At 45.6% G+C, this 25,402-nt stretch overlaps 1 protein-coding gene across 8 annotated transcripts in view; it reads right to left on the bottom strand.

Moving 5' to 3' along the window:
* Positions 1–25,402, bottom strand: part of MTSS1 (MTSS I-BAR domain containing 1) — a 161,647-nt gene that overhangs the window by 93,976 nt on the left and 42,269 nt on the right. The window contains exon 1 of one of the 8 annotated variants that reach the window (XM_064587897.1): positions 20,367–23,966. The exons of the other annotated variants lie outside the window; for them this stretch is intronic. The gene's annotated coding sequence lies outside the window, so the exon portion shown is untranslated. Of the gene's footprint in view, positions 1–20,366; positions 23,967–25,402 lie in introns of those variants that run through there. 8 annotated transcript variants of the gene reach the window in all.

Below are 25,402 nucleotides of genomic sequence, written 5' to 3'. Positions count from 1 at the left end.
AATCAACAGACAGACAGGGAGGCAACAATCAGTGAACAGGAAAAACCAGACCCAGCCCTGCAGCAAGATGCCCCAGGGCAGGAGAATGCGCTTGGTCATTAGGAAGTTTATCACTCAGAACCTTCGTCCTTTGAGTAAAGAGCTTCAGTAAGAAAAACTCAACTAACACACCTATGTTTTAAAAACTGAAGTCGATCTGCTTTGTCCAAAAGAAAGGGTAATACTGAAAAGTAAAAAGCCTGGGAAAACGTCACCCAGAAACAACTCCAAAATTATATAGGTTTATTTCCTTCTGGGCTTTTTTTTTTTTTTCCTGTCCTAAACAGATGTATATTTGTAAACAGCCCAGGCCTGCGTGGGCTGATAATTACAGTATCTAGACAAAGAGCATGCTTCATGACCCAGTTCCCCAGTGCCCACCAAAGCACGCGTTCTTCTCTCAGGCTAATTCAAAAGGAATTTGCAGTTGAGAACACACATGTGACCATCAGGCATGAAAAGGCCAAATGATCAGGTAGTAGGATCCTAGCAAAGCTGCGGGCACAGACACCGCTGGGAGAAAACACAAGCCACAGCCTTCCCAGCCCAGGAGAGAGGCAGCAAGCTTCCTTCCTGGACCCACCTGTTCCTACAAACACCACCCTCCAAAGATGGGGCTGGGGACGAACCTGGGACATCAAATCAGCACAGCAGGGCCTCATAAAGGGTTTCCCTATTTATTCAAATTACCAAAGCCGCTTTAGCAAAGAGCCTGTTCACAGTTTGCTCATCACACATTTAGAACCTAATACGCTTCTTTACATTCATCTGTTTTCCCTGTCTCCCCCGCTTAGACTAAGCAAGCCTTAAGTTTTGAGGCTGTGCTTTATTTACCTTCGTGTCCACGTTGTCTAGCACATAGGAGGTGCTCAAGAAATGTTTGTGGAGTGAATTAAGAGGCATTTAAAATGGAAGAGGAAGCCAACTTCAGCTTCGTTTTACATTGAAGAGAAAGGAAAAGGATCTATCCCAGTCTTGTCTGCAGGCTCTGCTCTTTAGTCTCAAAGTCGATGGTAAAGGCAATGGTGGCGTTTTAGATCTATTTATCTCATTTGCTACTAACGCTGAACAATATTCCAGAGTACCTTCCGATGGTGTTTGGGAAGACCAGAATCCAACGATGCCTGAGAATGAAGAGAAGCCAGTCTCCACATTTTCTTAGCATCTAACACAAACAGCACCCCCAGCCCCCACGGGGGCTCCAGAAGTAACAACAGTGATGTTCACCACTGTATTCTAGGGCCTGGCCCATAGCAGGTGTTCCATAAATAATTTCTGAATGGTACTAAATGCCAGGTACAGCAGGGGACACCAAGACAGAGAGGGCTCAGGCTCTGCCACCAGGAAGCTTTTCCTTCTAATGCAGTGGTTCTTGGTCTAGGGCACCCACGAAAATTACCTGGAGATGGAGAGATTTTCCAAAATACTCAGGAGCCAAGCTCTTTCCAGACCTCTTGAATAACCTCTGAAGACAGGGTCTGGTACACCTCCTTTTCAAACAGCTACCCAAATGATTTGAATACACAGCTGAGAACCTCTGCCCCCACAGAGTAAAATAAAGCCATTGTGACCTTCATAAATACTGGGACATAGGCACAGGGAGAGGAGCGAAGCCGGTAATGGTTTTTTATTTGTAAGCATCAAAGCTTCCCTATACCTGATAGCACTCTGCAGTCAGACAAAGCAGGCAGAGACCAAGGGCAACTTCCTAAGGGGCTGAGTGACTGAGAAATGTGGCCCTGAGCCACTTCTGATCCAAAAGGCAGCTACTCACCTTTAGCCAGATGAGGACCCTGGTTGTCAGGGCCCCGCCCCCACCCCAACCCCCACACTCAGAGTCGCTGTGTCCGGTGCTGTCTGGATGGCCTCGGGCACAGAATCAGGTGGCCAGCACTGACCTGCAGCCGAGGCCTACAAGTCTGGCTCTTCAGAAAAGGAGCACCTGCAGCACAGCCATAAAGTCCCTCTCAGGAACTAGCACACTGTGCTGTGAAGTTTTTCCTTCGGCCACTTGACAAAACCTCATACTAAGTGAACAACACACGTTTGTTGACAAAGTCATAGCCTCAGGTGCCCTTCTGCTCAAGGAGGCTTCCCACAAACGCTTTGGCACAGAGCTCTAAGTGAGGCTAAGGACACTTGTCCCCTGGCGGGAAGGAAAATCCCCAGCGCCCTGTGTTCTCTGGCCCGACCGCAGTCCCCTCCTCCCGGAAGCCTCCTGAGCAGGGACTCGGGATCCTCAGGAAACCCTGGCTTGCATATGTATGCACCATCCACCCCAAATGACCCACCTGCCCCATCCATGCCCCTGCCAACGTCAAGTATAGGAGCGTCCCCGCTTCTGCTTTATCCCACACTCCTTAATGCAATAGGTTTTGTGAATTCTTGTCCCTTTCTTGGCTCCTCTGCCACGTGACCCATTATTCACCTACATACAAAGGCTGCTTTCCTCTTCCTCCTCCTCAAAGGGCCCTCGGAGTATCACCTTCTGCTATTTTGTCTTTGTCCATCCCAGTGTCCTTTTGTAAACGGCCTGCCACGCACGCGCAAAGCACAGTAGATACAAAGAAAAATAAGATGCAGTCCCATTCTTCAAGAAGGGCAAAGACACACAGAACCGAAAATGATGATAGAAAATGCAATGGAAGAGATAAGCCCCTGGCATCAGGGGAACACAGGGGATAAGCAAGGCTCACAGGAAGCCTTCTCAAGAGACAGTGCCCAGCTCGAGTCTAAGAGCCGAGGATGAGTCGGTGATGGCCACGTGGTGTTGGCAGACAAAGGACCGGGAACAAAGCACAGAAGTCACCCCATGCCTGGGGAGGTGGGAAGAAACTATCCAGACTCCTGGGTGGGACAAGAGGTGACGTCCAGGTGGGGAGTGGCAGGGGGGTACGCTGGACTGGCGGGCAGAGGCCAGAGCCTGCAGGGCCACCCCCTCTGGAGGCCTTAGGGCACCACCCACAGCTCTGCTGGCCTTTTCCCAGGAGTGGTTTCATGACTTCGAACCACAGGCCTTAGTTCAACCTGTCATCAGAGGGCAACCTAGTCGATGGCCCTAATTAAAGTCGCCTGAGACACAGGTGTGGCCGTTCCCTTCCGGCAAGGCCCGTCTCTGGATAAAGGTTCCCCCACCACAAGGCCCAGCAGCCGAGCCCTCCACGCGGCTTCCCACTGGCCTTTAATTTGGTAGCACCCAGGCACTCAGGTCTGAACCCAACCATTTAAGGTTACAAAACGTCTCTCTAATGGTTGGTAATGTGTAGACCAGAGTTTAGGGTATGCGAGATTACAGGCCACATTCTAAAACCGAGCCCTTCATTTTCCCTTGGGTTTGGAAAAGGCGGATGACCATGGGGTCCTCTCATACCCCGAAGCAGGCACACTCACAACCCACGGTCACATGGAATTACAGGCCACCAGGGACTCTTGCTCATCGGGGGACCTGGCTAGTCAGAAATCCGCCAAATATGCAACGAGAGTGCTTTCCAGAGTGCTTTGGCTTACATGGAGCCATTAGTCACTTCGGCCTCCAGACCTTTTTCCACCCTTTCTATAAACACGGCCACCCCCATCACCATCATCAACACATACTGAGTAATGACTGTGCGCCTAGCACTGTCCACCTGAGCCCTGTGAAGCAGACGACCATATTTCATCGAGTTCAGGCCCACGCCTAGACTCAGTCTACAGTCAATCCTTTTTCTCCCCATATTTTAATATCTCTAAAAAAAGCACGTCATACTTGCATTAGCAGGACTTTTTTTTCTTTTTACGGGTATAAAAAAATAAAGGTGCAGCTTAACTGACAGTATCTTGGGTTTGAGGAAGTGTCTATTTTTATCTCCCCCTTCTTGATATGGCCACTGAGCACACAGAGGGTAAATAACTCGCCCTAAGGCAAATGTTTGTACCAGGTAATCCGTGGGGTGCCTTTCAGCACTTAAATGATTTGAATACACGTATATATACAAGAAGCACGGCTGCCTTCCAACCCTGAAGACAAAAATTATTCCTGCAGGGTTCTCTCTCTGGGATTCTTTAAAGATTCCTTTGCTCTATTCAACAATCTCTTCAGTGTCGAATTCTATTTTTCTTCCCGAATCTAATCAATGAACACTTCATTGCTCTCTTTTCCCATCTCTTGAGATCTCAGTTCATAAAATATCATCCAAAGTTCGTTCATTCACTTAGTCTCACTTTTGGGCCTTTGCTTACTTTGTCTCCATCCTCACTCTACACCCTCCTCCAGGAAGCCTTCAGTGATTTCCTCCTGGCTTTTCTCTCTCTCTCTCTCTCTCCCTCCATCCCTCCCTCTCTCTCACCTATTTATCTGGATACATTTTGCATTAAACTGATCTCTCTGGGGGGTAAGCAGTGGGTCATATCCCTTAGCATATCCCTGGGGCCCAGCACTGTAGCTAGCTCAAGAGGACTCAAAAAACATGCTGAAGGGGCGCCTGGGTGGCTCAGATGGTTAAGCATCTGCCTTCAGCTCAGGTCATGATCCCAGGGTCCTGAGATCAAGTCCTGCATCGGGCTCCCTGCTCCTTGGGAGCCTGCTTCTCCCTCTGCCTCTCTCTCTCTCTCTCTCTCTCATGAATAAAAAAACAAACAAACAAAAAAAAACATGCTGAAGGAAGGAAGGAAGGAATGCATGCCTGGGTGTATAGCACATGTAAGGCATCATGCTCTGGAACACATGGGCGAGGCAGCCATGCAAACTCTCAACTCTAATACAGATATGAAACAGGTGTTCCAGTCATGTACTCTGCAAGAACAATAGAAGGAAAACTGAAGTCTGGCAGGAAGGTGCACTGAAGAAAAATACTGATGGAAGTGAGAGGGATAGAGACAGGAGGCTAGAAGGAAAGAGCAAGAGCAAAGGCAAAGAGGCTCCGGGTGCAGTCTTCCCAGGAATGGTCCAGCATAGCATCAGGCAGGGTTCACAGCTGGGATCCACAGACCCCTTGAAATTGAGTGGACAGTTAGTTGGGTGAATACATACCTTTCCAGGTAGGAGGTCACAGCTTTCATTACTGCCTCGGAGGGGAGACGAAGAGCCCCTGAGTCAGTGTGTCCAGTTAGGGGACAAGGAGAACAAAGGAGGGGGGTCACACATTTCAGGATGAGCCACCTCGCAGAGGGTGAGAATGCTACTCAGCAGAGTTTGAGCTTTATTTCTTCGCAATGGGGAGTCACGGAGGGTTTTCAGATAGAAAAGCGGGGTGATCAGATCTGGACTGCCAGAAAGAAAACCCCTCAGCAGCATGGAGGCCACACGGGAGAGGAGGCAGGGGAAGACCGGCTAGGAGAGGCCAGTGGTGGCCTGCAAGAGAGACAGACTCTAAGAGAGTGGGAACAAGAATAGAAATCAAGATTCCCATTTAAGAAAGAACAGTTCAAATGAACCCCAGACAGAAGTCTAGCCCTGCTAGCTCTGTAAAAAGGGGAAAAGAAAAAAAAGAACAAACCAGGGAGTAGGCTGGAGGGGAAAGCATGACTCCATTTCCTCCTCTCTCAGAATCTGAGTTTCCACTGTGAGTTTGGGGTGTAGGCAGACCTCCATGGGAAGCTCTCCCAGGGGGATACGGAGCTTAGCCATCACTGGGAAGAACTCCAGCCTCACTGGTCCAGACTCTTCACCCACACTACTAGATAGGGTCTGAGGTTATTCAGAAAACGCATTTTTGTAGATAGTACCAATTAACACAACAGGTTCTTAGGAGATGTCAAACATTTAAGACGGCAAACCTTCTTGAGTTGTAATGTAGTAGAAAGAACACTAGACACATGGAGCGCAGAATCCTGGGTTCAAATCTCAGCTCTTTTACGGAAGAATGGGAGTTATTATACGATGGGCACAGAGTTTCAGTTTGGGACAGTGAAAAGTTCTAGAGACAATGGTTGTGACAGTTGCAGAACAATGTGAATGTACTTAATGCCACTGAAATGTACACTTTTTAGAAATGGTTCAAATGGGGGCGCCTGGGTGGCTCAGATGGTTAAGCGTCTGCCTTCGGCTCAGGTCATGATCCCAGGGTCCTGGGATCGAGCCCCACATCGGGCTCCTGGCTCAAGAGGAGCCTGCTTCTCCCTCTCCCTCTGCCATTCCCTCTGCTTGTGCTCTTCTATCTCTCTGTCAAATAAATAAATAAAACCTTAAGAAAAGAAAGAGAAGAAACGGTTAAAATGGTGGGGCACCTGGGTAGCGCAGTCGGTTGAGCATCCAACTCTTGATTTCGGCTCAGGTCAAGATCTCAGGCTTTTGAGACCGAACCCCACGTCGGGCTCCGTGCTAGGCATGGAGCCTGTTTAAAATTCTCTCTCTCCCTCTCCCTTTGCCCCTACCCTGTCTAAAAAATAAATAAAAAAAAAAACAGTTAGGGGCACCTGTGTGGCTCAGTCGGTTAAGCGTCTGCCTCCGGCTCAGGTCATGATCCCAGGGTCCTGGGATCGAGCCCCACATCGAGCTCCCTACTCAGCAGGGAGCCTGCTTCTCCCTCCCCCTCTGCTGCTCCCCCTGCTTGTGCTCACTCGCTCCCTCTCTCTGTCAAATAAATAAAATCTTTAAAAATAAATGAACAAATATAGTTAAAAATAGTAAATTTTATGGTATGTGTATTTTACTACAATAAACAAGTAATAACCCTGCAAGGTAGGTATTATTATCATTTCAGACAAATGAGGAAACAGTCTTAAAAAGATTCTGTAATTAGCACAAGGATGCACAGCTGCCACAGAACTAAGGGCTTTGAGCTCCACCAGCTAACTCTAGATCCAAGATGGCACAGCACCATCAGCCACATGTGTTCCCACAGAACGGGCTGGAGGAGGATGGTACTTCTACTCTCCCCATTTGGTTTTCTTATGGGCACAACCAGTTCCACAAGCCACATCTTTTCCAGCATACTTTCTCCTGGCCCTAAACTTACAAATGTCTTGGTGGAGAATGGCACTGTGGACAGGAGGTGTCACCAGATCTGCTTGACACAAGAGACCCAAAGCTGAGCTTCCACCCCTCAGTTCACAACTACAGCAGGAATTCATCCCACTCTTCCCCATTCTCAACATCCGCCTTCTCTTTCCTACCCTTGTGGGTCTGTCTGCAAATGGATCCCTCACTCCATGTGGTCACGGACAGCTAAAAACGTCCCATCAGCCATTTTGTTTCAGGATGGCAAAGAGACCTGCAAGGTCAATTTAACATATCCTGACGCTCTTCAACTGCATACCAGATTCAGTTATAAAAAAAATCAATGCCTCTGAACGTGACCAGAAAACAAAAATGTCAAGATGCCTCAAGAAGCTGAAACCAAGACCTCCATGTATCAGGGCAACCAGTCCAAACGGACCGCTGTGTTGAAAATAACTCCTGTACCCAGGACCCAAAGTCCATCCTTAGCTCTACAGGACCTCATCCGATACAAGCTTTTACCAGCAAATTCTACAAAGCCTATCAAGGTCTGACTCACTGTGTTCTTGTGATGCAAAAGAAACACCTTTTGGTACACACGGGCTCTTTCCCACACAACTCTGTACCTTCTGTGAGGCCCTCGATACATCACATTCCCCATCAAAGCTGCTGAGTGAACACAAGCCTCGTGGTTTACACAGACATTTTGACTGTATCTGGCTTTGAAACTCTTTTCCAACTGGGTTTACTGCTACTGGATTTCACGTTGCTCCACTCGAAATGCTGAGTGCGAAATGAATCTCTCGGTAAACACCAAGCAGCAAAATAAGACCCCCACCCACCTCCACGCTCCAAAAATGCGATCCCTAGGACACCATGATAACACAGTACAATTAGAAAAGGTTTCATCCCCACAGTTTTAGATTCTATTTTTCTCTAAAATACTTACTCATTTTCTAATTAAACAATTAGCAGAAAGCACAGCCTGAGAAACTGCGTGGGAGTCACCAACTTACTACACGAGATACTGTGACAAATGACGCGAACCAAGGGGTAAATAAAACGTGTTTGGCTCCGATGTTTGCACAGGCAACCTCACCATCCAGCTTTTATGAGACAGCTTGCTCCAAACTCAATATACACACTTTTAATGACAGACATATGAAACAGAGAAACAATTCCTTTAAATAAAGCCCAGATTTCTTGGACCGGAGGGGGAAAAAAATAAAAGAGCTAGATGGGGAATATATTCAAGGAAGTATGATTTTTGTTTGTTTTACAGGATGCTACGGTACTACAGAAGGTCCCAGGCCCAAACGAGTCAAAGACTGTGAGCCACACAGTTTTGGCTGGCTTTTACTAACGTTCAGCGTCTCCGTCTACACATACTCAGGGATACAAGGCAAAGCGAAGACCTTTACAGCTCATGTGCTAAATCTGCTGGTTCCACTTGACTAAGCAAAGTTAATATTTGCTCTTCTTAGTTTAGTCCTAGTGAAAGAAAACGGGTAGCTACAGCACTCAAGTCTCCCTATGCTACATAAAGGCAGATGGTACAAGCGTCTCGCTCCTGTCCTAATAGTATCCAAATATCATCTCCACAGAAGGATGTGTCTGCAAGCACAAGCTAATTTTAAGTTCATTCATTTAAAGTTCTTATGCACTCATTCATTCATTCAGCAAGTCTGTCCTGAATGCCAGGTACTGTGGAACAGAGCTCTGTCCTCGTGAAGCTTACATGCTAGTGGACAGGAAACAGATCCAAGAGGTCATGCGAATAAGAATTTTATGTAATTCCAAGAGCCATAAAACAGGGCAGTGGAAGAGACAAGGAATGGTGGGGGGCAGTGCGTAGAGGAAGGAGGATGGGGTATTTAACCTGGGGTGGGTGCGCACTCAGAGAAGGCCTTTTTGACGTTACATTTGAGCTGAAACTTGTACAGAAGTCTGGGGAAGAATCTTCCAGGCAGAGGGAACTGCGAGTATATCCTGCCAGTGATCCTGGGGTGGAAAGGAGCTGGGCCCTTAGGGTTGAGCACAACCAACTCTGGGAACAAGTGCTGGGGGAGGGGGTTTGAAGGGGCCTCCCATGCAGGCCCATAGGCCACTGGGGACTTCTGATTGTGTCCTACAAGCAAAGGAGTCTTCTAAATCGACACGGAGCTACAACTTTAAATACAAACGTGCAGGCAAGCTCAGCAAACGTGATACACTTAGAACTGATGGTTTGAGAGGATAAAAATAAGGAAGTGGGTTTATGATAAACACCCCTTGTATAGCACCCTAGGGGCTACCAAGAGCTTTCTCCACATCATCTTATTTGCATGGTTATATTGGAGCAGTGAGCATCAGAGGTTAAGGAGGAACAGTAAAAAGAACTGCGAGCGCTTAATTACGAAGAAATGGATTCATCCTGTCTCTAAAGTGGTTAAAGAAGAAAACTCCAGAGACTGTGGATGAAAGAGGTGGCTTCAGGGCTCTTCTGCCTCTGAAGACTTCAAATCATCCCTTTCAGGAGGCGTGGGGTATGAACCCATGAGTGCCAAGAGGCCTGGTCGCCAAAACTAAACCGAGAGCTGCCATTTTCGGTACAAGACTCAGGCAGTCTTAATTTTCCATTGTCATCAGTTCTGAGGAGACCTTCTAGGACACGTGGCTTTTCAGTTTTGTTTTCTGCAGTGCCTCTGCAGTCTGATACGCTCATCGGGTCTGGACTGCTCCAGTCCCTCATTGCAGGCTACCCTCCTTAAACACTTCTCATCTCAAGAACCCTCCAGAGCCCTCCTCCAAAATCAGAGCTTCCCCTACCTCTCTGACTGTGCCAACCTCTCTTCTCTCATTGCTTCCAACTCACCCATTCTCCCCTCCAGAGAGGAGTCTCCACATGGTCCTCATTAGAGCCAAGCTGTCCTCCCTTTCTACCCAAACTGAGTCCCGCAGGACCAGAAAAGTCACAGTGCTTTCATGAAGTCTTCCTTCACTATCCTCACCTTCACTAGCTGCCTTGCCTTCTAAAACTTCACAGCATAAGAACCTAGGGACACCCAGAATTCTCATAAAGATAACTTTTCATGGGGCGCCTAGTTGGCTTGGTCTGTTAAGCGTCCGACTCTTGGTTTCAGCTCAGGTCATGATCTCAGGGTGGTGAGACTGAGTCCCACCTTGGGCTCCACGCTCAGGACAGAGCCTACCTGGGATTCTCTCCCTCTCCCTCCACCTCTGCGCCTCCCCTCACTCACACTTGCTCGCTCTCTAAAATAAATAAATAAGGAAGGAAGGAAGCAAGCAAGCTAACTTTCAGAAGACGACCAAAGTAGAGAGAGTATTCCAAGACATTCCCATTCCCACTGGTGGCTCAAACTCTGGAGAAGGATTCACGGCAGTAGCAAATTAGCTCAAGATGTCCCAAGTCCAAGTTTGAGATTTTGTGACTGTAGACAGCTGCCTTCAAATAACAGCTCTCAGATGAGAAACACTAGATATCTCTTATATAACCACCATCTTAATTAAGAACACAAGTAATACCTGCCCCAAGAAATACCTGCTATGATCAACATCCATTTCTTTTATAAACATCACTTAAGGAGACTGAGATTCTCCATTCATAAACACATCTGATCAACACTATTTGTATAAGACATAATAATAAGACAAAAGCTCGATTTTGGCTATATTCAGTGACTTCATAGAAAAATTCCTATCACAACACATACTAAGGGTACATGTCTCCACATCTAGTAGGTACTGTTCTGTAGAAGTTTTAAGGAACTCAGGCAGTCATGCCCATACAATAACTTTACAAATGTCAACTGGAATCGATACTCTGCGATCATCTCAAAGAATGCTAATTAAGGATCTACTTTTTTTCGGCATGTGTGTAGTGAAATAATAAGATGCACCCAGACGCTAAGGGACACAAAGATAGTATTAACCAGTAATATTATTTTCCTCCACTTAAAAATATGGAGAAGAAGGGCATCATGGAGAACTGTGGCCTTTTACGTATCGTCCAGGAAAGAGAAGGAAGGTGACTTTGTCTTTTTCACTTGATTTAAACCTCAAGAACCAAATCCAGGCCCTTGGCTCCAGACTAAGCCATCAGGGTCTCCGAAAGCTAGGAAATGCAGTTCCTCTACATTCCACACTGGACTGCTGTGTTCTGTTTAGTAAGGTGAGCTGTGTCTTAAAGTGGTACCAAAATGTGTAAGGACAGCACAGTAGAGATGAAGAGGGAAAGCCCCATAAAATGAAATATGAAGCCAGAGAGGAGACCACACATGCCTTCACACGGTATGTTCCTCTTGAAGAAAATCACTCGAGGGTGCTACGAGTTGCTCACAAGGACACGCGTGACCCAGACGCGGACACGCCAAGTGAGACCCAGCGCAAGGCCAGGATCCCAAAATGCTGTGTGAGAGTCCGCAAGGGAGGTCAGGCAAAGCGGGCTCTCTCCGCCATTCCACCCTGCGCTATTTTAAGCACTATGACTTCATTGTTGTTTGTTCTGAAGGAGCACAGATGGGCTGCTTCGATTTCTGTTACTACAGGAAGATAAGGAGACCCAGATTGGAAGCAGTATTTCTCTCGCCTCCTGTTAGGGCATCATGAAGCGGGAACTGTGACATGTTAAGCAGCTGCAAGCACTGTTTCTCTCTTTTTTCAGAGCCTAAGAGCATTTCACCAACACTGCCTTGTTTCATGGAACCAAATGCCAGATCCACCTGAAAAATGGCATAAGGGACACTGCTGGTAAGTGGTTAAGTACCCTTCAGTGTCATGGGTGCCACCCAACTGTGAAAGCAATCCCAGCCCCTCGAGACACAGGAAGGCTCGTCCTCATCAGAGGGCAGAAGGAAAATGCCACCCATCCAAGCTGGAATGTGGCTTAAGGTAGACCGGGGTTCTCACAGGACATTTCATTACGCAGATAGACCTCTGAAGCCACAAGGCTTCTCAAACCTTTCCGGGAAATGTAATGAACCAGACTGCAGAAGGAACAGGTATGTAACAGATTACATTTCTTAACCTCGCCCGGAGGCTGCACATCTTACTAAAAACTCCGAACAATCCTCTTATAATTCTTACTATTTCTATTTTAAAAGAGAAAACCAGCTCAAAGAGCTAGAGGAAATAACCAGGCCAAAAATACGTAGCCAGTAAGAATCAGAGCAAAAACTAACTCTTCTGCTCCATGGCAGGTACTGTCAAGAAACTGTCTTCCATGGAGAGGTAGGTTTGAAGCTTCTAGAAGAAGAGTGATCCTTCACTAGCCTATCCACTTTGCTGGCTTCTCCCGTCACCCTGCTGGCAAATATCACATGGAAATAATAAAGAAGTGCAGGAAAACTGCTGTCTTCCCAATGACCTGACTTTGAACGAGTTCTATCATCCAAGCCTCGGGGTCCCCTGTGTAAAGGTGAGTTTTCCTGTCACAGGTTGTAGACCAAGCATATCAGGGACTGATAGCTCCTGGCAATATAGCAAAAAAAAAATTAAAAAAAAAAAAATATATATATATATAAGATTTGAGAGTGTGCACGAGCGTGCACAAGGGTTTGCGAGCCAGGGGAGGGGCAAAGGGAGAGAATCTCAAGCAGACCCCCCACTGAGTGCAGAGCTGGATGGGGGGCTCGATCCCACAACCCCAAGATCATGACCTGAGCCAAAACCAAGAGTTGGCCACCCAACCAACTGAGCCACCCAGGCAACCCCAGTATATTTTTTCTAATGTTAGTGAAATTGACATAACATAAAATTAACCATTTTAAAGTGAACAATTCAGTGGCATTTAGTACATTGCCAGTGTTGCGCAGTGACCACCTCTACCTAGTTCCAAAATGTTTTCATCGCTCCAAAATAAACTCCCACGCCCATTAAGCAGTAAGTCCCCATCCCCCATTCCCACCACTCCTAGCAACCACGAACCTGCCATTTGTCTCTATGGGTTTACCTTTTCAGAAAGTTTCACATAAACAGAATCATAGGAGACCTCTGGTGTCTGACTTTCACGTACCATCGTGTTTTCAAGGTTCATCCAAGTTGTAGCAAATTACCAGCACGTCATTCCTTTTTGTGGCTGAATAATATTCTGTTGGGTGTAGCTACCACAGCTTATCATTCACCCCATGATGGACCACGGGGCTGTTTCCACCTTTTGGCTATTGTTAGAGCTGCTACAAACATTCCTGTAACAGGTTCCATCTCTTGAAATACTTTTACATTTGATTCTAACAACTTTGTGAGGTAGACCCTTTATTCATTAAAACAATTATATATATATATATATATATATATATATATATGTATATATATATAAAAGATTTGAGAGAGTGTGCACCTGAAAAATGGCAGAAGGGACACTGCTGGTAAGTGGTGAAGGACATTTGGGGTGTGCTGCCCTCTTCATTAATTCGTCACACTCAAATCCTCCCCCCGCCCAACCTTCTTTGTTTTAATCAAGAAAAATGGCGAAGGACTTCCAAGGCCAAGTCAGACACATAAAGACTTTGTGAAGAAAGGAACGAAAAGGTGTTTACTCATGATTTGATCTTTTTAAATTGATCATAACTGAGACTGTAACCCGATGTCTACAAAACTGGACATTATCCCTAACCTGTATGAAAAACATAAAGGTTGTAATAAGAATTAAATTCTTTCCAAGGTGAAGACACTGCAGGAATGTGGAGAGAAATGAGGCACAGGGGAGAACAAAAGCAAAGCTCCCCTTCTCTGGTGCTACGCTTCTTCACCACTGAGTTCAGTGACTTCAGGACACCCAGACCTTCCATTGCCCGGAACGATTTTCATCCAGTGGACACCTTCATGACCATCCAGAGAGTTTCAGCTCAACACCTTAAGCCAGGCAGGCAACCACGAGGCAATTGTGGGCCTGAGGGACCCTCAGGGCCTTCACCGCATTCCAGGGTCCAGTAGAAGAACCATGTGCTCATATCTAGACTTGGGAAGGCTAATATTGTCCTCATTCCTGTTGCCATTGTTCAGCTGCCAAGACCATTCTTCCTCCGCACAAAGAGAACCGCCTCCCCAGAGGTGCCAAGAGTCTGAAGCTCTCAATGAAAAAGTCTTAGTTCCCTGGAATCGCTTTTAAATCCAAGGTGTGGGGCTTCAGATGCAGCATACAAAGTGAACCCCATACAACAGGCTCCTTGAAAGGGCAAAACCTGAGGACGGAGGCCAGCCAGCTGCCGTCCCCAAGAGTCAGCCAGGCACAGGCTCACAGGGCAGCCGACGCAACTTGGCACGACTCACTGTGTCATGTCAAGTACTCCTCACTGCATACATAATAAAGTCAGTCAGATGAACACGCTCATGCTGTGTTCCCCATGTGATGCAAAGAGAAAAACTGTCTATTCAGAATTGTAAAGGTTTTGGGGGTGGGCCACAGAAGAGAGCGAGAGCCGTTAAGAATGCTCTTGCTCAACAACATCAAGGCCTTCCTTCCTGAGGCCACCACCATCACCAATGGTTTATTTTTTTCTTTTGTCTCCCCTCCATCAAGACTTTCATTTCAGGGATACACAAAATCAGGAGGAAGAGAAAAAAAAAAAATTTTTTTTTTTTTAAAGATTTTATTTATTTATTTGACAGAGTGAGACACAGCGAGAGAGGGAACACAAGCAGGGGGAGTGGGAGAGGGAGAAGCAGGCTTCCCACTGAGCAGGGAGCCCGATGTGGGGCTCGATCCCAGGACCCTGGGATCATGACCTGAGCCGAAGGCAGACGCTTAACGACTGAGCCACCCAGGCGCCCCCCCAAAAAATTTTTTTTAAAGAACGATTCATTTGGAATATTTAAATTTTACCAAAGGCAGGGAAAAGGTAAGGAACACACACTTTCTACCTCCAGCCCCACACTACTTCCTCCCAACCTACTTTGCTTGAATTCAAAGCAAACTTTTTCTGTCAAGGGTCACGGGGTAAATATCCTAGGCTTTGTGGGCCATCGGGTCTCCGTTATGACTCAACTCCAAAACTAGTCATAGACCAAACCTTAACACTAACGGGCTGGCTGTGTTCCAATAAAACTTTATGGATTAACCTTAAGTCTGAATTTCATGTTCATTTTTACATGTCGTGAAACAGGACTCCTTTTTTTCAAATGTGTAAAAAAACATTCTCGGCTCATGGGCCAGCAGTGAGGGGATGTGGCACGCAGGGTCTAGGTTGCCCGACCCTGCTCTAAATTGTTGATGCCAGCTTGTTAGAGATGCAGTATATGTGGGGTTATTTTGGGGAGGAGGGTTGGGGGGAAAGATTTAGAGGTCTGCATAAACCAAAACAGAACCAGGCACAGGAAATGTTTACAACAGTACATTTCAGAAAGAAAGCACCCACCTCTGTTACACGAATCCCAAGAAAGTCTGAAAACTCCTTTCATCACTTCTTGGCAAAAGACTACAAATTTTAAAACGTGCCTGCTTATTTCTAAACGTTAAGTGTTTCACTCTCTCCTCCATGAAAAAGAAGTATGAGAATACTTATTTATATTTTCTGAATCAGATCGGTAGGTGCTCCTTAGATTCCTCTTGTGGGTTCAGCAGTGGACATGCTGGTGGATATAAAGGATATCAAACACATCTTTTCCCCTAAAGGTCTTTGATCCCTGGGAGTTTTCAGTGATATACCCTCAGTATGGAAGTGATAGATGGGCTGATCCCTAATCCTAGGGATCCATAATCCTAGTTGATCCCCCTCTGATCCACTGCATGCATTTTAGAAATGATTTTACCTAGTGGTTAGTATATTTTTTTTCTTTTTTGTGTGTATGTATGTGTTTGTCTGTGTATGTGTTGTTAGTACATGTATTTATGGCAATGAAGTTAGTATGGTCTTAAAGGAACAATATCAGACTTTAAAATACTAATTCTGCCACTTAGCTCTGTGACCCAAAGAAAACTAACTAACCTCTCCAAACCTTTTACGAGAACAGACATGAAAACAATCTTTCTCAAATATCTCAACACTTTGGTGCAAGGCCTGGTTGGCTCTAATTCACCCTCTTATTCAACAAAGGTTTAATGAGCCCCTACAATGTCTGGGGCCGGAGGAACACAATAAACAAGGCAAACCCCGTCTCCTCCACTGTGGAATTTACAGACCAATGGCAACTCATTGCCTGTTTTCACTAAAAACACACACGCATGCCTAAAAACACTCCTTAAACTATAAAATGTCTATCCTCCTTCGCTTTCTCTACTTTGAATTCCACTCCAACCTGTTAACCTGGGAGTGGCACCAGCTTTGGAATCTAACAGACGCAGATCAACACACAACGTCTGTCGTGTATCTGTCATTCTTGCTCTAGAGTGTGACGTCAGAAGACTGTTGGCATTCGAAGATTTAGGCACTCCTTTCTTAAGAAATTCTATAGTCCATAGCGAGGGTTACATGGTTTTGCCAAGGCAAGGTCTGAATCCCGTATGTGGTGAGGGGGATCAGGATATGCTGCCCCCAAATATGCCACTTTGACATAAGAAATACTTTAAGCTGAAAGGATTTGAGAAGCAGCAGGTGCAGGAAGGATTCTCTGCCCTCGGAGGGATATCTAAAGGAATCCGAATGAACAGGCCTTGATACACTTCCCCCAGTAACTACCTTAGTTTCTACCCTTTTGTCCCATCACATTTTCCCATGACTTTCCACTCCTCATCAAAACTTAAAAAGCCACTCAGGTTCAACTATTTCTTAGAATCTTCATTTCCTTATGAAGGCTCCCATCTGGCATAAAACTTATATGAAAGAAATGTGTATGTTTTTCTCCTGTTAATCTGCCTTTTGTCAGTCCATTTCATGGGGTCCCTCGCTGGAGAACCTCAGAAGGTGTTGGGAAAAAGTGTTCCTCCCCCACAGAGGCGAGGTTGGTCTGTGAAGGCAAGACCTTTAGCTAGTAAGTAAGCCAAGCCTAGTGCCTGCATCTCAACTCTGGTTTTCTTCTTTTCATTTAACAGATTTTATTTAGCCTTTGCAACTACTCTAAGAGGCCGGTATAACCATCCTCATTGAACACGTATAGAAACTGAAAGTACCTGGACACTATAGTGGCTTTTGAGCATTTGAAAATCCATAAGGATCTTGTATGGTCACCCTCTAATGTTCAGGGTCTAAGAGGTGGTTTCTGACCCTGTCTGCACTTAGAATCCACCTAGGTGCTTTAGAAAATACTGATGCCCAGCCCCACTTCAGAGGAGTTAAATCAGACCATCTGAGAGCAAAGCCCAACAAGTATCAGGACTTTTTAAATGCCCTTCTGATTTTCGTCTGGGTAGAGGTTGTAAGGTGACAGTCCATGAGCCAAATGTAGCCTGCAAACTCCTAAAAATCAGAAGATTGTACATAATACCCAGATTCTGGCTTCTTCTACACCTGTGCTGCCCGATGTGGTAGCCATGAGTCACACGTGGCTATTTAAGTTTAAATCAATTCAATTGAAATAAAATTAAAAATATGGTTCCTCGATCATACCAGCCACATTTCAAGTGCTCAGTAGCCACATGTGACTGCCTTACTGGATGATGCAGGTATGGAACGTTTCCATCATCAATACAATGGCTACTACAATCCTATTTCAGTCTAATACAATTCTATCGGACAGCACTGTTCCTAAAAATCCAAGGACCTAAGCCCACTTTCCAATAAGACAACAGGGTCGTTGCCTGCTTTAGACAAGCCACATGCTTTCCCGTTGGCAGCCAGACTCCACTCATTCATGTCTGTGACCTGCCCCCTCCCTTAGATGTCATACCCAAACCCTGCCTAGCCATTATGCGAGTTAAATAAAACTGGTGCAGAGCCTGATTAGAAACAGATTCAAATTCTTTACCTCTAAAGCTTAACTGCACGTGTGCTGTGTTCCCTCTGTCCCACCTCCCTCCTTCCATCTCCCTCTCTGTTTTTACTGCAGTGAGAAGGTTAACTTATATGAGAATAGATTCTACCAGCCTGCAGGCCTTTGGAGTCGATCTCTGCATGAATATGTACTTGTCCTGCATGGTTCCCTATGCTTCGAAAGATCAGATTTTCATCTGGGCAAAGGCCCACCAATGAAGATTCAAAAACACTCCAGTTTCCACAGAAATGGTCACTTTTTCCTGTGAGCAACAGGGTTGAAGGTACATGCATTCTTTCCCATTCTGGACAGTTAGCCCTATTGGGCCCAAACCCTTGCCTGATCTGCTTCAAAAGCCCTTTCCAGAAGCTGCCCCAGTCCTCTAAAAGTGGAATGTGTTCAGAGTTTGTTCGGTGAACCATGGAACCAACTGCCATTCGGTCACAACAGAAGAGCTGGATGTGGTGTAGAAACCCACAATACCAGTCGACTCGCCTCACACTGAACATCTGAGAATGCCAATGGAAGATTTATATAGACTGTGAGAATCTTGAAACCTCTCACACTTTGCAACAAGATCCATGAGAAAGTTTAGAAGGCAGCCTAACTCCTCAATGGGAGAAAATTTATACAACACACTGTACAGGATTTGACAAGGACTAACCCCAACAGCCACCATCAAAAAAGAGTTATGAACCTCACATACACACTAATTTGGGATTTGATTAAAATCACCTCTAACAACTGCCAAGACATTCTCTAAACTTAGCTTTCCTTATTTACTCCAGGACTTTTTTTGCATCTAGGGTTCACAAAAACAGTTAAGTCAGCTTCTCCCAACCGCTATTTATGAACGAATTTAAGCCCTAGGAAACACAGAAATTGAGTCGTATTGGAGTTTCAGTTGTCAGTACCAGGAAGAGATTTTTAAAAGGCAACTGCTTTACCACTGCATCAGACCCTACACCTGGAATACAGATGCTCCCGAGCAGGTCAGCTCCATCTCCAGCTCAGGAGCACCAGGTAAGGCCCAGAGTCAGGCAGCAGGACAGGGAGGGGACAAGTCACCAGAAGAAGGACCTCCCTCCTCCAGCTATCAAACCTCAGGGGGCCATTGCCAGCCAGCTGATGCATCCGTTCTCAGCTAAAAGTAGGTAAGAAGGAAGCCCCTGGAAGTTGAGCCCCAGGGGAGAACACGTTAGGGTAGGAGAGGAGGGAATGGAGGGATTACTCCAAGGCAAAGAGAGGGAAGATGATCATAAGAAAAAACAAAGGTTGGGGCGCCTAGGTGGCTCAGTCGTTAAGCGTCTGCCTTAGGCTCAGGTCATGATTCCGGGGTCCTGGGATGGAGCCCGGCATCAGGCTCCCTGCTCAGCGGGAAGCCTGCTTCTCCCTCTCCCACTCCCCCAGCTTGTGTTCCCTCTCTCTCTGTCTCTGTCAAATAAATAAATAAAATCTTTAAAAAAAAAAAAAGAAAAAACAAAGATTATTTATATGCCACAATGAAGGCACTCAAGTTCCAGAACCCAATATAGCATTTCTATTGAATGAACAGCATGCAACAGTAATCATTTTAACACTTCTGTTATATTCATCTCTTTCAAGAACATCCAGGACCTGATCACCAATATACTCTCAACAGAGAAACTCAACCACCCCTTCCACGTGTTGAAGAACATTCACTGGTGCCAGGCACGGTGCTTCCACAGCATGAATGAAGGACACACTCCTTAGCAAAACAGGTAAGGACGCAAGGAGCCCTCACCCCTACCCATGCTGTGGTAGGCTATCAGCTCTGCATTGACGCCCTTACCCCAGACTTGATTCCTACGGGAGGAAGAATACACCAGGCCACAAAGACCCTCATGGCCAGAATAGTGGTTTCTTTGGACCACAGAAAGGGAGCTCCTCAATCACATTTAAGCAAGTTAATAATCTCTTCAAGGCCACCTGGGGATTAAGTGGCAGAGCACAGAGTAGAAACGTTTCCCGCCACCCCCGCCATGGAGTAGACTCCAAGGTTCAGCATTGCAAACAAAAAGGAGGATTATTGTGCTCAGCTTCCTGCTGAGTGAAAAGCTGGACCTTGGAAACCTTACACAAATGTGTCTATCAAATCTAAAACAACACAGGAAGCTGTGGCATTCTTTAAAAAAAAAAAAAAAAAAAAAAAAAAAAGGCAAATGACAAACTCAAGTAACTAATCTTCCACCCAGGATCATCCATCAGTCATGAAAGGTACTGCTTTTATGCCACACCCAGTTGTTTTTTGGGTATGTGTGTGTGTGTGTGTGTGTGTGAGAGAGAGAGAGAGAGAGAGAGAGAGAGAGAGAGAGAGAGTGAGTGGGTGTGTGTTTGGAGTGTGTGGAAGTTTTTTAAATGTCCACAATGAAAATGTACCCATCCTAAATATATTTCAAATTATTTCAGGGAACCTGACCACTGTGTAAATCAATACCACCTCTCTCAGAACGACCTTGTATAAAGATTAATTAACATAATCTACAGCAAGCACAGCATACTGCCTGACACATTCACACATACAGACAAGTAAGTAGTAGCTTACCATCTTCATGATAACAGTTGCTGGGGTGGCTCAGTCGGCTAAGCGTCTGTCTTCAGTTCAGGTCACGATCCCGGGGTCCTGGGATCGAGCCCCACATCAGCTCCCTGCTCAGTGGGGAGTCTGCTTCTCCCTCTCCCTCTGCTCAGGCTCTCTCTCAAATAAATAAATAAAATCTTAAAAAAAAATAATAGCTATCATGTAAAGTCTGCTATGGACCAGGCCCTGAACTAGGCCCTTCTCTCTCACACACACACAGAGATTTCCCTGCAGCCCTACATGGGTGCTATCATTGCATCTAATTTACAGACCAGAAAACTGAGGTATGCAGAGATTAGAGCCGTTTGCCAAAGGTCACGCTGCCAAAGAAAAAAAAAAGAAAGAAAGCACAGGCCAGGGTTCAACCCAAATTGAAGGTTCTTAACCAGCACACTGTGCAATTTCTCAACTCTAACAGCTGGGCAGCATTCACACCAAAAAAATATACCCTCTTTTACAATTCACACTGACATGATTTCAGGGGCCGTGTTTCTGTGGAGTGAGAGCAGGGTTCATCCGCACGCGTGCCCCCCTCCAGCAGCCTCCCTCGAGCCGGGGTCAGCCCTATTTACTGACTGGCTGGTGCTCCCTGGGGGCGACACAGCCATCAGCAGTGGCAAAGCAGCTGGGATCCGGAACTAACGTGCCTCCCGCCCTCCGTCTGCAAGGTCACAGGTATGAGGAGAAGCACAGAGGCAGGGAACCGCGGCCCCATTCCAGAGAGTAAGTGCTTGGTTCTGAGGCTGCGAGAGGGAACAGGACCGCTCTGGCCATTGCCTCCATGCCTGCAGGGCAAAAATGCAGCAAAGAGGCCACTGGAGGGGCCAGTCCGGCCCTTGGGAGGGAGCAGGAAGCCTGGGGCCGGGGAGGGCGAGGCCAGGCTGCTGGACGGAAGGCCAAGGGTGAAGGCCGGCTGCCCGGGCCGGGGCTGACGGCAGGGCCAGCTCTGGGCAGCTGGAACAGCAGTCCCCACCTCAGAGACGGAGAACAACGCAGGGAAGGGACGACAACACAGCACAGGAACAGACGCAACAATGGGAAACAGCGTTTGAAGCCAAATGCATACTAAACACAGTCCAAGAAAACAAGGAGGGGCTCTGAAGCCAAATTACACCCCTAACCATGTTCTCGGCAAAAAAAAACAAAAATGGATGGGCTTTGAACTATGGATGACTGCTTTGTCTTGCTTTTCTAACGCTGCCAAACGGTCGTCCGCCCTTCCTTCCTCAGCCTCCGGCCGAACCAGTGCACCTTGGTTCCAATCCTGAGGTTTCCTAAAGTAATGAAGCAACTGCACACTGAGCGGTCCGGCCCCAGGTTATTTTCATGGGACTTAAGCAGGATTGGCTCATGTGTAATGTTACAGAGCTTCCGGTTAAAGTAAGCAAATAAATAATAAACAACAAATTTAAATTTTAAAAAAATGGAAGAGGAGTGGCAACACCAGACATCCGCCCCTCAAGGAATTGGGAACATAAAAAAGGTTTCCAACAGCCTGCAGCCTTAATATCAAACACGGGCACAGGCACGCAGTGCACTCCCTGGCCCTTAGGCTCCGAACTTAGGAGGGAATTTCCAGGAGTGCTGGCTTCCTTGACAGCCTGGAAGGAATGCAACAACACAGATCCATCTCCAGACAAGAAAACCACAGCTGGAGGCCAGAGGTGAAAACACCTCTTCCAAGGGTCCTACTCCAAGGAACCACCTGCCATATCTGGGTCAATTTCTCTAGCAGCAAACACCACAGGATGCAGGGCAAGTGAGAATATGAAAAACCATTGCACTGAGATTGGTCAAGCGATGGCTGAACAGACACACTCAGGACCGAGGCAACAGAATATGGTGGCTCATAGCCTCTGGAGGCTTTGGACTGAAGCCCCAGTTCGCCCCCTCCGGTGGTGGTAACAGACGCTAGCTACCCCCTGCGAACGTGGGGAGGCCATAATGAATCAGCACCAGCGCGGTGAGGGCTCAGCGCTGGCTGGCTACCAACGCCCACTGCCATCTCCGTCACGAGACCAAGAGTGAGCTTCGGCTGGTCAGAGGGCGAAAGGTGACCTGAGCCTCGGGACTCCAAGTACTGGTCATCTAAACAAATGGAATTTTGTACCTACACTTTAGAGAGAAGAAATGATCCTTTGGTTTGTAGCCATGGTCAAATCTTCGAGCCCACAAATGCATTACAAGAGTAGAAAACGTCCGCACTAAAACAAAAACCTTTCATTATTTTTTCTCGAAAAACAAAACTGTAAGCTATTTTGCATTCTTTTTAGTTTCTCTTTTTTTTTTTTTTTTTTTTTTAAGTATCTGATAGCACGGCCATTAAAGACAATCTCTAAAAGTCTTTGTTGAGCATCAGAATGAGACAGCTGGGATATTGGCATGAGGAAATGTTCAATCTTGTCATTTTGCAAAAGGAATTCATATTCATAATTAATGAGGCTTTTGTCCATGCCAGAAAGAAAATCTAAAGGCTCAACTATGCTTAAGTAAATTCTACCCAAGCCAACTGCAATACAATTTTATAAATTATAGAGCAACAGGGAAGAACAAGATTTTATGAGTTGTGAGCCTAAAGAAAAAGACTAACATACTTCAAGGAAGAAATCGGCTTAAAAATATTAATTTCTGAAAGGATGGCTACATTTTTTTCTCCTCCATAAAAGAAACAGTATTTGAAAATTTTAACATCCTAAGAAAAAGCATGTATTTGGCCATCACTACATGTATTTGAAAGATTCAGTAAGTCTTTGTTTCAGTCTTTGTTTCTGAGTGTATCAGATGGATGCCACCAGGAACAGAACCAGGACCACCATTATCAACCCAAAATATCAACTAAAAATAACAAAGATGCGCAGATAAATACAAAAGTAGCTTTGGTTCCAGAGGCACTACTATGCAGATATCGGTGGACAAGTAGAAAACTCTTAAATACTAGGGAAACATTTCAAAGAAATTTCCTTAAAGATAACTTTTCTCATTATGTGGCTGTTGAAGAAATACACAAAGATAAATCAGTGCTAGAGTAAAAGCTCATCACTGACCAAAGTTTTATTCAGCAACAACCATGTTGGGGGCTAAGGATATAATGATGAAAAAAATACAAAACACCGGCAGGGTGACTGCCAGATACTAGTGGAGGGAGTGGACAAGAGGAAGATAGGGATTACCTGCTTAATGTGTATGGGCTTTTGGGTTTTTTGTGGTAAAATATACCTAACGTAAAATTTAGCATCACAGCCATCTCTTTAAGATTTTATTTTTTAGAGCCATTTTAGGTTCATAGCAAAATGGAGAAGGGACAGATTTCCCATATACGCCCTTATCACCACAAATGCACAGCCTCCCATTATCAGTATCCCCCACCAGAGTGTACATGTGTTATAACTGATGAACTGACTCTGGTACATCATTATCACCCAAAGTGCACAGTTAAATTAGGGTTCATCCTTGGTGTTGTACGTTCTGTGAACTTGGACAAATGGATAATGTCATGTATTCATCAGTATGGTATGACACAAGAGAATTTTTACTGCCCTAAAAATCCTCTGTGCATTATCACCATTTTTAAAAAAAGATTTTATTGGGCGCCTGAGTGGCTCAGTTGGTTAAGCGACTGCCTTCGGCTCAGGTCATGATCCTGGAGTCCCGGGATCGAGTCCCGCATCAGGCTCCCTGCTCGGCAGGGAGTCTGCTTCTCCCTCTGCCCCTCCCCCCTCTCATGTGCTCTCTCTCAAATAAATAAAATCTTTAAAAAATAAAAAAAAGATTTTATTTATTTATTTGAGAGAGAAAGAGCATAACAAGCAGGGGAAGCAGCAGAGGGAGAGGAGAAGCAGGCTCCCAGCTGAGCCAGGAGCCCGATGTGGGGCTCAATCCCAGGCCCCTGGGATCATGACCTGACCGAAGGCAGACGCTTAACCGACTGAGCCACCCAGGCACCCCAACATTATAACCATTTTTAAGTGTAGAGTTCAGTGGCACCCCAACATTATAACCATTTTTAAGTGTAGAGTTCAATGGCACCCCAACATTATAACCATTTTTAAGTGTAGAGTTCAATGGCACCCCAACATTATAACCATTCTTTAAGTGTAGAGTTCAATGGCGTTACAGTATGTTCACACTGTTGTACAACCCTCACCACCATCCACCTCCACAACTTTTCCATCACCCTGGGTGCAGGGATTAATCTGAGGTGATAAAAATGCTTTGGAACCAGACAGAGGAGGCAGTTGTACAACACTGTAAATAAATGAAATGACACCAAACTATTCGCTTTAAAACAGTTTATGTTATATGAACTTCATCTTAATTAAGGGAAAAAAAAAAAAAGACAGGGCACACCAGCATGCTCTGTAGTGTAATCAGTGAATGAGTCCTTGCCTTGAAGAAGCTCAGAGGTTCGTAAGGGAACAGTGATGGGCAGGTGGAGCCCAGGTTCTGGGGTTGGAGCAAAGCAGGGCAGCCTCTAGCCCAGTTAAGGACCAAGAAAAGGCTTTCCAGAGGAGAAACTGCCTGAGAGCAACCTTAGAGGATCAGCCAGGGTCTGTGTGAGAGAAGGAAAGGAACATTCCAAGTGAATGCCAAGGTGGGGAAGGGGAGATTCCCCAGACCGGGGGCATGTGAGAGGCAACTAAAATTCTCAAAATTCATTTTTTAAAAATGGTAATCATGTCAGGTGATGGGTTTGTTAATTAACTTAATCATGGTCATCATTTCATGTCTAAGTATATGAAATCATCATGATGTACACCTTAAAAAAAAAATCACAACCTAAATATAGTTATTTGTCAATCATACTTCGATAAAGCTTGAAAAAATAAAACATTTAAAAAAATTCATTCAAGTTACCATTACAATACCCCAAATCTAATAGCAACATAATATAATTACATGTAATATTTGTAATATGTAAATACTCATTTATAAACAAAAAAATAAACTGTATTAGTAATAAACAAAATAATAACAGAGCCCAGAGAATAAAGGGAACTTTT

This window comes from Mirounga angustirostris, unplaced genomic scaffold (assembly GCF_029215605.1).
Source record: "Mirounga angustirostris isolate CCGP_5_RB_7025 unplaced genomic scaffold, mMirAng1.0.hap1 SCAF_4, whole genome shotgun sequence".
Taxonomy (NCBI): Eukaryota; Metazoa; Chordata; class Mammalia; order Carnivora; family Phocidae; genus Mirounga; species Mirounga angustirostris.
This window is presented reverse-complemented; position numbering and strand designations above follow the sequence as displayed.